This window comes from Cervus elaphus, chromosome 23 (assembly GCF_910594005.1).
Source record: "Cervus elaphus chromosome 23, mCerEla1.1, whole genome shotgun sequence".
NCBI classification, from domain to species: Eukaryota; Metazoa; Chordata; class Mammalia; order Artiodactyla; family Cervidae; genus Cervus; species Cervus elaphus.
Genome location: NC_057837.1, coordinates 14830493 through 14843498, shown reverse-complemented (window position 1 = coordinate 14843498; position 13006 = coordinate 14830493).

Sequence of the window (13006 nt, the reverse complement as noted above, 5' to 3'; positions counted from 1 at the left end):
TATTTTAAAATGTTGCCCATACATGTCTTGTGTAGATAGAATAAGCATGGTGAAAGTACATTTAAGAACTCATCCATTCTTCTCCTGGATACATGTTTTGAAAACAAGAAAAACTGACAAAAGAAACCTCAAGAATCCCTCTGGGTCTTCCCAGTGCACCAGGCCCAAGCACTTCTCTCATGCATCCAACCTGGGCTGGTGATCTGTGGAATTGAGACCACTTTAATTGAAAAGACTTTTAAAAAATTTAGGAGACCTGGGTTCGATCCCTGGGTTGGGAAGATCCCCTGGAGAAGGAAAAGGCTACCCACTCCAGTATTCTGGCCTGGAGAATTCCATGGAATGTGAAGCCCATGGGGTTGCAAAGAGACACGACTGGGCGACTTTCACTTTCACTTTAGAAAATTCAGTGCTTAGATGGGTGCTTGCATTTCATAGTTATACTTGCTGAAACTATTAAGAAGGGCAGTCAGATCCTAGGCTTACAGTCACAGGCTGATTGTCTACAGAAGGAACAGAGAATATGCTTGCTTTCTCAGTTCTCATTTTCTCTGGCCAGAGTCATTACATATTTCTCTGTACCTGAATAGAGTCATCAAGTCATGACCATTCTCAGCTTCAGAGTACAAAGCATTAATGGAGTGCCATATGTTTACTCCTTGCACTCAAGGAGTACATTTGGTGCCCAAATCCTGAACTAACTACTTGAAAGATTAAGATGTATATGGCATGTTTCAATTCTAAATTAGCTAGATTCTGACCTAAGTACTACTCTAAATCATTTATCTCTTGTCTTCTTAACCACACTGAACATTTTACCAGGTCCATTTTCTAGGTGAGTCAAACTAAGGATAAGGGAGGATTGAGTTGGGAAGGACCAGAGGGACTGGAATTTAGGTCTATCCATTTCAAAAGCCAGGTCTCTGTCTTTCTACCCCTTGTAGAGAGTCAAGAAATGTGCAGACATTTCCATGCAGGGATAAGTATGTTATTCAAAACAACTTGCAACAGTTGCCATGTGATTGTAAGAAACTAGAGACATCATTCACAGGGGGCTGATTATGGACTGAGCTAGTACACAGTTTAGAACTGCCACCTTCCTCCTGCTGGGGTTTCTCTGAGTCCTCCAGACACTTATAGTGAGACAGGAGGGATGTGGTAAAGATGACCATGTCCTCGACACCCATCTCTAAATATTAATCTCATGTACTCTGATTGAGAGGGGCTTTGGGCCATCCTTCTGTTTATTCATTCACTTTTTTACAAAAATATAGCCCATGCGTACTGTGTGCTGGCCTTCCCTGGTGGCTCAGATGGTAAAGAATCTGCCTGCAGTGTGAGGGACCGGGGTTTGATCCCTGGGTCGGGAAGATTCCCCCAGAGAAGGAAATGACAACCCATTCCAGTGTTCTTGCCTGGAGAATTACATGGACAGAGGAGCCTGGTGGGCAACAGTCCACAGGGTCGCAAAGAGGCAGACTCAACTAAGTGACTAACACTACTACTACGTACCGTGTGCCAACACTGTTGGTGACTAGGGACACGACAGGCAAAAATTTTAAAAAAAAATCATCCTTCCCGTCAGACTGGCTCAGGCCCCAGCCAAGACAAGGCCAGATGTCCAGACAAAGAAATCAGGAAGAAGTCTAAGTGGTGATCTGCAAGGGGACGTGTTCTCTTGACAGGAAGATCCGCTTAGAATATTTGTAACAAAAGGCCTGCTTAGAGTTTCTTATTAGTTTGGCCTCTCTTCCATGTCAGAGGAGACCAGAAAACCAACATCCTCACTAAACTATGTTAATCGAACCGTACCCGTTAGGTTTGATTCTCAGAAACGTCAGGAAATTAAACACCACAGTCCCCATAGCAGGTCTCCAATAAGACACATTGCTTGGAAGAGAAGTCAAAGTACAATTAACAACCGTCCCTTTTCATTAACGTCTCTTATTCTACTCACCCCAGTCCTTTCAGACTTTCCACATTCCTGTAAGCTTCTTTGAGAGACTTCTGGCAGTGTCCCCAACTGAGTTGGGAGAAACAATATCATCATGCCTTTGCAGGCCCATACATTTATATAAATAAATTTCTCCCCTGAATTGAAAAACACATTTGACCTGTGTCCTGTAAGGTTCCCCACCTCCTCCAAGGCCCCCCCATCAAGTCCATTTTAAATTTATCTGATAAGGAGCTTGGCTTATTGGACTCAACTAGAATTCAGTGAAAGAGAGAAAAGGACTCAAAAATCAGTCCTTCCTTATCCTGAACCTAGGACAGTGCCTACATCATGGATCATTCAGGCAAAAGTTGGCATCTGAGGAGAAGATAAATTTGAGATAGTTGTTTGTGCAGATAGACTAACTTACTGCCTGACAACATGTTTGCTCTTTTACAATCTCGTATCCAATGACTCAGTGAAAGCTGATGTTCAGACATAAAGAATGCAGAGTTCTGCAATCCCCACATGAAAGGGTAACAGTTCTTCATGATTCTGCAAAGTCAAGTCATGCACAAAGAAGTATGCCTCTGTTTTAATGACTGAATGTAAATATTGTAGCAATAAACAGTGATTAAGCATTACAATGCACTTAGGGGTGTGGTGTGAATCACACCCAGTGTGATTCAGTCACACTCAGTGACTGAATAAGTTTGGTCAGGTTTTACATTGATGCTTACGAGAAAATTTTGATCATTATCTGGGAGTGTAGATTAAATGAGGAAGTTGGGTGAAAGGATGGAAGGGAACCCAGGCAATAATGGTATAAAAAATAGTCAATTCTCTTTAAAACACTGTGAATAATATTCGTTTTTACACAAATGATTGGGCTTTTATAAGAGCCTGGGTTTCTTAGGTCCCGTGGTATAAGTGAGCTATAAGTCAAGTACATTCTTAATCCCTGTCACTGACTTTTTACTCAAAACTGACATTTTCTTTCCTCCCAACCCTAAAATTGTATATAACTTTTTATACTTGGTTATACATCTCCTATTTCCGAAAGTTTTCTCGAAGAATGAAAAATATGTGAGATTTTAAAGTGACGTAGGAAATTTCAGAAGATGTTGATGGTATGAGTGTGGGTGACGTGTCCTTCAAGAGCAACTGTATTTCGTAGCATCAGGTTTGAAAATAAGCAGATTACATTTGACAGGGATGTGGAAATAAATATATGCGTATTTACAAAGCACATTTATCTGTAAGAGGAAACAATTCAGTACTTTAGTGTAGTAGATGAGTCTGGACAGGGGAGTTTCAGAAAAGATGAGGAATTAGAATGTGCTTGTAGAAGTGTCAAAGGCTAGAACCTGGATTTCACATACTTCTGTTATACGTGAAGAGACTTTAGAATTCTTGAGCTAGTACCTCATTCAAGTACATCAGTTCTTACGTGTCAAGATACTTCTGAAGACATAATTTACAAGTGATACAGGAGGATGTTACACTGCTTTTCAGCTCCACGGTACACAACTGATTTAAGAAAGTTGGCTAAGAACTCCCTGTGTTTTTCTTCCTTTTGTTGTAACCAACCCTTGTCCCAGAGCAGAGACAGTGTCTATATGAGGATATGGTTAAAAGATGGGTAAGAAAGAAGAAAAAGATATTAGAGAAACAGCTATCCTGAAAACTTTCTAGAAAACAGAGGCACAGTAGACTGCAGTGATGAAAAAATACAAAGAAATAGACACCATAGACAAGAAACCATATCTCAGAACAGACACAGGAAAAGCTATAGTCAAAGCAGGAAGCATTCTCCTAAGAGATGGAACCATAGAGAGACTGTGAATCTGAAGTTCTTGGCTATAAGAAAACAAGCATCAGGAAAGAGGAGCGTGTTGGAAATCAATGTTATTAGTCGGTACACTCTAAATGAGTGACAGAATGGCTCAACCTCATCAACCCTTTGTCTCCATCTCTCAGCGTGCAACCAAAGTGTTTACCTTCAGATTAAAACTGAATGATTATAATCTAAAATCAAATTATCTTTCTGGAAATTTTACTTGATTTGCTGGCACTCCACAATAAGGTCTTCCTTGGATTTTACAGTGGAGGGTTTTATGTGTTTGGGGACAGAGAGAAAAGGATCAATAGGTCTTCATATTTGTTGTCTGTTAACACAAAATAAGGACTTCTTTGGGGCTCAGTGATAAAGAATCTGCCTGCCAAGCAGGAGATGCGGATTCAAGTCCTGGATCAGGAAGATTCCCAGGAGGAGGAAATGGCAACCCACTCCAGTGTTCTTGCCTGGAGAATCCCCTGGACAGAATAGCCTGGTGGCCTATAGTCCATGGGGTTGCAAAAGAGCTGGACACAACTTATCAACTAAACAACACAAAATGAATTAGATTATATGGTGTTCATGACTTCTAATATAAAGAGAGCTAAAAATCAGGCAGTTGAGAGACCTAGCTATAAAAAAAAGAACTTTACAGAGCAAAGGCAAGTCATACAAAGAACCTACTATAAGCAGCCTAAGCCATCACTATCAATTTGGTTATGTACATCATGCTTGTTTGGAGACCCCCATCCTCAAATGGAAGTAGTATGTATGCAGTCAGGTATTAAAAGCATACGTGAATTTTATCAGTAAGTGGCTCACATACCCAGAGCCCCTACTTCTGCTCCATTCCCTCCTCTCAATCTGTACCTTATGTTCCAAAGGAGGTTTTTTAGGATCAGGTGACTGCGGAAGAAGTAATATGGGCCTGGTTTATGGATGGTTCTGTGTGTAATCCTGGCACTGTCTGAAAGTAAATGGCCACATGTTACGCTTACCTTAGAGTGACCGTATAGCCAACGCTGTGGTTTTTCTAGTAGTCATGTACAGATGAGGGAGTTGGACCATAAAGTAGGCTGAATGCTGAAGAACTGATATTTTTGAACTGTGGTGCTGGAGAAGACTCTTGAGAGTCCCTTGTACTGCAAGGAGATCAAACCAGTCAATCCTATAGGAAATCAAACCTGAATATTCATTGGAAAGACTGATGCTGAAGCTCCAATAATTTGGCCACTTGATACAAAGAGCCAGCTCATTGGGAAGGAACCTGATGCTGGGAAAGACTGAAGGCAAAAGGAGAAGAGGGTGCCAGAGGATGAGATAGCATCACCAACTCAGTGGACATGAATTTGTGCAAACTCTGGGAAATAGTGAAAGACAGGCAAGTGGGGTGTGCTGCAGTCCGTGGGGTGGCAAAGAGTTGGCCATGACTTAGCAACTAAACAGCAACAACAGATTGTCCGTGAAGGAGAATGTGAAGGGAAAATTATCCCAACCAGTGGAATTTCTAAAAGTACACTTTGAAATTCATTTTGTTAATTTTATCTCCCTATTGAGAGTAGAAGAAAAGTTGAAACATTGCTATGTATTTTCCACAATGCTCTAAGCATTTTCATTTTGCATTTAAAATTATTTTTGTTCATTTACCAAAGAAAAATATTTTAATAAAGATTCAATGCAGGGATATACTCTTGTTTCAATACTAACAAATTTTATAATAGTAAGCATCAGTCTGAGCCAAATTTCACTCTAAAACCTTCTGAAAGTAAAGAAATATAATATCAACTCTTGATAACCTGCATCTCCCTCTGTTTTATGGATTTTTTTTCTGGATGTCCATAGCTCTCTCCCTTATAGGGTCACTGTGAGGCTAACTGCAAAACTGTGCTTTAGAATTCCATGAACACCTTGGGCGAGGGCAAAGGAGATGGTCATTACTTAACTTCAAGGTATTACTGATATTAAAACTCATATATCTTGTGCCGTGCTAGAGGATAGTACCTAAAAATACAGTTGATAGTATTATCTTGGCAGCAATTAAATTCTGAAAAGCACAAAGTGAGCATTTTCATTTTAAACCCAATTGTATTTGCCATTGTCAGTATCCCTCAGTTCCACACTTGAATGACCTGCTCCATTATTATACACCATAGGGATGTTCTAGTCCCTGAGTAGACTCTGTTGATGTACTGTAGAGAACAAATTAAGCATTAATGTGTGCCTATGGATCAGCTTTATAGGAATATTGAATTGCACAAATGGAAGAACATTTTGAAATGAGCAGTACAAGAAATTATCAGTGACTGAAGATAACCAATAACAAAGAAACCGATGTTTTTCCTATTTGGCAGGTATTTTTCTTCATGCATTTTGTAAGATGTTACATGACATATGATCACGTGCATTTCAGACCTTTTTAATTTGGAGAGAAACATGATGGCTGCTCAATATAAAGGAATCTTAAATATCTTTCAAATTCCCTGGCCTGCAGCTATGTACTGTGTAGAATAGAATTCCGGTTCATCAAGCGCCTCTTTATTGATAGGCTTATCTTAGGCATTGCTGGCATTGTTTTTTCTACGTGTACAATCTCATGCTAAGGATAGTCATAAATACTTCAATAATATGCATCTTGGATCATTTCCTTTCATTTCAAATAACTGCTCATCAAAGGTTGAACTCTCACTAGAGTTACTCAGTTCTTGATCTCCCAATTTCTTTGCTAAAATAGTCTATTTTCTGTGTTAACAAAGGAAAGTACAGAAACAGAATTTTTTAGGTGAGGATTAGAATAAAGCATAGCTCACAATGGCTTCCCCAGTGGCTCAGCTGGTAGAGAATCCACCTGCAATGAAAGAGACCTAGGTTCAATCCCTGGGTTGGGAAGATCCCCTGGAGAAGGGAATGGCTACCCACTCCAGTATTCTTGCCTGGAGGATTCCATGGATTAGAGGAGCCTGGCAGGCTGCAGTCGATGGGGTCACAAAGAGTTGGATTACCACTGAGCAACTGACAGCTCACTATACTTTTTTAAATATTATCTTCCAGATCAATCACAAGTAGAGACATAAGTAGAAACAATATTACTTGTGAGTAACAATATATTTCCCTTCTACCAACTCAATAAACAAAAGTTTATTGGCATTAATCAAAATGTAGAGTGTTAGCTTGTACTTTTTGCAGAATAACTTTAAATAGTAAATATTGATCATGCAGAATATTAAGAGATGATTTAGCTTATAGAATGTTATCAGGGTAGAGTGGAATGCCCAGTGTTATCTCTTTCCTGAAGCCCATCATCCATAATGACCAGACTCAACCCAACTTCCTGGACTGATACAAATCATCTGTGCAGAAACCGATGAGAATAGGAGGAGCTGTATTCATGCCAATAAAGAAAAAAAAAAAAAAGAAAAATCCCTTTGCCCTGACACGTGCGAATAGCTACAGCCTTAGCTCCCTAGACTATCTCTAGAAACGTGAGTGCCAGGATATTATTCTCTAATCTTCCTAAGGTCTTTATTTTGTTCTGGTTCTGTCAGACTTCCTAGTCATTTGAATAAAACCCTTATCTACTTCCTTCTGATGATTTTCCACAATAAATTCATTTTCTCATGTGACATTCATGTATTGTTATACTTCTTTAAAATATAGATTTCTTGTTTTTCAAAAGGATTATGCTCCTTTATGATACTATTTTGAATATATCTATTGTATATTCCACATTTTTCAGAGCAGAAATATTCAGAGAAAACAGTTGATGTTTTTATCTCTAATTATATCAAGTATACATAAAGCAAAGCATTTACCTGTGTTGATTTGTAATATATTGCTCTTAGTGAGATAGATTTATTTTTCAAATATATCTTATATTTACAAATTAAGACTGTCACAAACATCTGTACAAATAAAAGCCTAGAATATCAATAGTGCATATTTCTAATCACCAATCTAGTGACTATGAGCTTCTCATTAAAATTATTCTCACTAGTATGTTTCCTTTATATCTTTGAGAATGGTGCATTTTTCTATAAGCTTTCTATCTGACTTATCTACTTCCAGTTTTTATTAATCACAGATTTTAACTTTTCTAACTCATATTTTACTGTATTTGACCCAATTAGTGGCAATATATATGCTTTTATATTTTTAAGTTTGAGACAAAATTAGGACAATAGCATATAACTGTATTTTATTTCCACTTAGAAGTCTGTGTTTTCTTTTTCTGCATATTGATATTGTATAAGGTTTGAAGAATAAAAGCTGTGTCTTCATAGTTGTAAATACATTAGATTTTTTTCCCTTATGTTTTCATCCTTTAACTTAAAAAAAAAAAATAACCAACAAACATAAAAGTCCCCAGTGTCTCATAACATAACCATTTTGCTAATCAGCACATCCTATTGAAAATGAGACTCTGTTAAAACAATTTCTTGCTTATCCACAATCCAAAGATCAATAGCATTTACTCTGTGCATTCCAGATAATCATCTTAACTATACAGTTTTGTTCAACTAGTGCCAATCAGTCTACATATTGCAATGAATTTGAAAATTTTCTCAAAAGGTCAGTTTCTTAACCATATTATGCTAAAATGTTAGAGTTTTTTCCTTCCACAGTTTAGGAGAATTGCTAAGCCCTTACCGATTTCTCCGGGAAACTGAATGCTGCCTCTTAACTTGTCCTGTACACGCTGACACTACCTGTGCTGTGCTTAATTGCTCAGTCTGTCCAATTCTTCACTACCCCATGGACTGCAGCCCACCACGCTCCTCTGTCCATGGGGATTCTCTAGGCAAGAATACTGGAGTGGGTTGCCATGCCCTCCTCCAGGGGAGCTTCCCAACCCAGGGCTGATACTACTTACCTGCTGTGATACTATGTTGTTTTATGGGGTAATGTTTTAGATTGTCCTATATTAGTCTCATCAAGATGTTTGGTTTCCAGTACCATGCACCTTCCTATCACTTAGCACATAACTTTGATACAGCCTACCCTCCATGGTATTGTAGCACTGTTTCTTTACCCATATAATAGGAGAACACATTACACTGAATTTATCTGTTTCTGTAAGCATCTCTACTTTGTGAAAGTATTACTCAAAATTCTCCAAGCCAGGCTTTAGCAATACGTGAACTGTGAATTCCAGATGTTCAAGCTGGTTTTAGAAAAGGCAGAGGAACCAGAGATCAAATTGCCAACATCTGCTGGATCATCGAAAAAGCAAGAGAGTTCAAGAAAAACATCTATTTCTGCTTTTTTGACTAGGCCAAAGCCTTTGACTGTGTGGCTCACAATAAACTGTGGAAAATTCTGAAAGAGATGGGAATAACCAGACCACCTGACCTGCCTCTTGAGAAACCTGTATGCAGGTCAGGAAGCAAGAGTTAGAACTGGACATGGATCAACAGACTGGTTCCAAATAGGAAAAGGAGTACGTCAAGGCTGTATATTGTCACCCTGCTTACTTAACCTATATGCAGAGTACATCATGAGAAATGCTGGGCTGGAGGAAGTGCAAGCTGGAATCAAAATTGCCGGGAAAAATATCAATAACCTCAGGTTTGTAGATGACACCACCCTTATGGTAGAAAGTGAAGAGGAACTAAAAAGCCTCTTGATGAAAGTGAAAGAGGAGAGTGAAAAAGTTGGCTTAAAGCTCAACTTCAGAAAACTAAGATCATGGCATCCTGTCCTATCACTTCATGGCAAATAGATGGGGAGACAGTGGAAACAGTGGCTGACTTTATTTTTTTGGGCTCCAAAATCACTGCAGATGGTGATTGAAGCCATGAAATTAAAAGATGCTTACTCCTTGGAAGGAAAGTTATGACCAACCTAGGCAGCATGTTAAAAATCAGAGACAGTACTTTGTCAACAAAGGTCCGCCTAGTCAAGGCTATGGTTTTTCCAGTAGTCATGTATGGATGTGCAAGTTGGACTATAAAGAAAGTTGAGTGCCGAAAAATTGATGCTTTTGAACTGGTGTTGGAGAAGACTCTTGAGAGTCCCTTGGACAGCAAGGAGATCCAGCCAGTCCATCCAAAAGGAGATCAGTCCTGGGTGTTCATTGGAAGGACTGATGTTGAAACTGAAAATCTGATACTTTGGCCACCTGATGCGAAGAGCTGACTCATTTGAAAAGACCCTGACGCTGGGAAAGATTGAAGACAGGAGGAGAAGGGGGCGACAGAGGATGAGATGGCTGGATGGCATCACCAACTCGACATGAGTTTGGGTAAACTCCAGGAGGTGCTGATGGACAGGGAGGCCTGGCGTGCTGCAGTTCATGGGGTCACAAAGAGTTGGACATGACTGAGCAGCTGAACTAAATAGCGATTGGATTTATTAAACTCTGTACTGCTCTCACTTAACAGCTAAACAGTTGTTCAAATATACACTTGCTGAATTAAATTATGTATGTTATAGAAAAGCATGGCAACCCACTCCAGTATTCTTGCCTGGAGAATTCCATGGACAGAGGAGCCTGGCAGGCTGCAAAGAGGCACAACTGAGTAGCTAACACTTTCACTTTTCACTTTCATGCTAACCTTGCCTTTAGATGGAGTGAAACTTAATTAAATCATCACTTAGAAGAGTATGGAGGAGTTTAAAATGTGTGGCCATTCAGGGTGATAATATGTCCCTCAAGTTCTAAAGGTTATTTGAAAGAAGAAGCAACTGGAACTCGTATTTCTTTCTGCAGAAACATTTTACAGCTAATTGCATCTGCCTTTAAATTCATTCCTGATTAAATGACACAATGTTTATACACTGTTATCTCTGAGAAAGGGGAACTAAACAAGGTGAGCCCTGAGCCCAGTGACTGCTGTAATTACTGCCCAGGGAGGCTACCTGCTTACCATCTCGTCAGATGGTGGAGAGGAAGAGCTCTCATACCTCTCTTTTTCTTCTTTAAGGACTCTAATCTCTTTACAAACCATTCATTGAATGGCAAACCATTCAGTATCACTGCCCTGACCAGTAATGCTTAAGAAGTTGAGGGTTAAACTGTTTTATGAAGACCTACAAGACCTTGTAGAACTAACACTGAAAAGAGATGTCCTTTTCATTATAGGGGACTGGAATGCAAAAGGAGGAAGTCAAGAAATACCTGCAGTAACAGGCAAATTTGGCCTTGGAGTACAGAATGAAGCAGGCAAATTCTAATAGAGTTTTGCCAAGAGAACACACGGGTCATAGCAAACACCCTCTTCCAACAACACAAGAGAAGACTCTACACATGGACATCACCAGATGGTCAATACCGAAATCAGATTGACACCACCTTTATGGCAGAAAGCGAAGAAGAACTAAAGAGCCTCTTGATGAAGGTGAAAGAGGAGAGTGAATAGTTGGCTTAAAACTCAACATTCAGAAAACTGAGACCACAGCTCTGGTCCCATCACTTCATGGCAAATGGATGGAGAAACACTGGAAACAGTGAGAGACTCTATTTTTTTGTGCTCCAAAATCAATGCAGATGGTAACTGCAGCCATGAAATTAAAAGATGCTTGTTCCTTGGAAGAAAACTATGACCAACATAGACAGCATATTAAAAAGCAGAAACATTCCTTTGCCAACAAAGGTCCATCTAGTTGAGGTTATGGTTTTTCCAGTGGTCATGTATGGATGTGAGAGTTGGACTATAAAGAAAGCTGAGTGCCTGAGAATTGATGCTTTTGAACTGTGGTGTTGGAGAAGACTCTGGAGAGTCCCTTGGATGGCAAGGAGATCAAGCCAGTCCACCCTAAAGGATATCAGTTCTGAATAGTCACTGGAAGGACTGATGCTGAAGCTGAAACTCCAATTCTTTGGCCACCTGATGCGAAGAGCTGACTCATTTGAAAAGACCCTGATGCTGGGAAAGATTGAAGGCAGGAGGAGAAGGGGATGACAGAGGATGAGATGATTGGATGGCATCACCAACTCAGTGGACATGAGTTTGAGTAATCTCTGGGAGTTGGTGATGGACAGGGAAGCCTGGCTTGTTGCAGTCCATGGGGCTGCAAAGAGTCAATCAGGACTGAGTGACTGAACTGAACTTAACTGAATCTCATTACACAGGCTCCACCCTCTGGATTTCGTCTAAACCTAATGACCTCACAAAGGTCACACCTCTGAGTACCATCACTTTGGAGGGTTAAGGGTTCAACATATGAACTTTGGAAAGATTCATATCATAATACAGTTGATAAAGAGAAAGTTTCAAAGGCAGCCAGAGAGAAAAGAAGCATACCACACAGACGGACAAACAGAAAAGTGACAGGAGATTTTTCATCAAAACCAATGCACTTCAGAATGCAATGAAGCTACATCTTTTAATGAACTGAAAACAAAACAAAACAAAACAAAAAATACTAGTTTAATATTCCATACTGAACAAAAATATCTTTCAACAACAAAGGCAAAAGAGATGTTTTCAGATATAAAAAGCTAAAAGAAGTAAGCACCAATTTGCCTGTATCAAAAGAAATGCTAAAGGAATTCCTATGTATGGAAGGAAAGTGATACCAGATAGAAATGTGTATGTACACAAAGGGAGAATTGCATAGGAAATGGTAAGTATATGAGTAACCATGAAAAAAGTTATCTTGAAAGTCTCTTTAAAAATTATTTTTAAATATACATAATATACTGTGATCTATAAGAGAGGTGGAAGTAAATTTTATGATACTATCACAAAGCCCAGTAGGGCAACAAGGACATGTGCTTTTGCATGATTCTTGTGTTTTGTGTGAAGTGGTGTGATGTGACTCGATAAATTGAAAATGTATATCATAATCCTCAAAGTAGCCACTAAAAATAGGCAACAACGTGTTTTAGCTAATAAATCAAGAAAGGAAATAAAATGAAATCATGACAAATTCTCAGTTCAAAAGTAAGAAAGGTGAAAAAAAAAAAAAAAAAGAACAGATAGAACAGATGGGACAAATAGAAAACAAAGAGCAAGATGAAAGATTTAAACGCAGCCTTATTGCTTGTAAATAGAATGGACATTTGGTTAAAAAAGCGATTTTCAGATGGATAAAAATTGAGATTCAATTATTTGCTGCTATAAGAAACCTACTTTTATCATGAAGACACAAGTTTAAAGTGAACAGATATAGAAGGATATACCATAAATTTGGAGTCAGTGTTTTGATATGAAACAAAGTAAATTTCAGAGTGTATCATGTCCCGAATACCTATACTTCAAATAACAAGGCCTCAGACCACAGAAAGTAAAAACTAC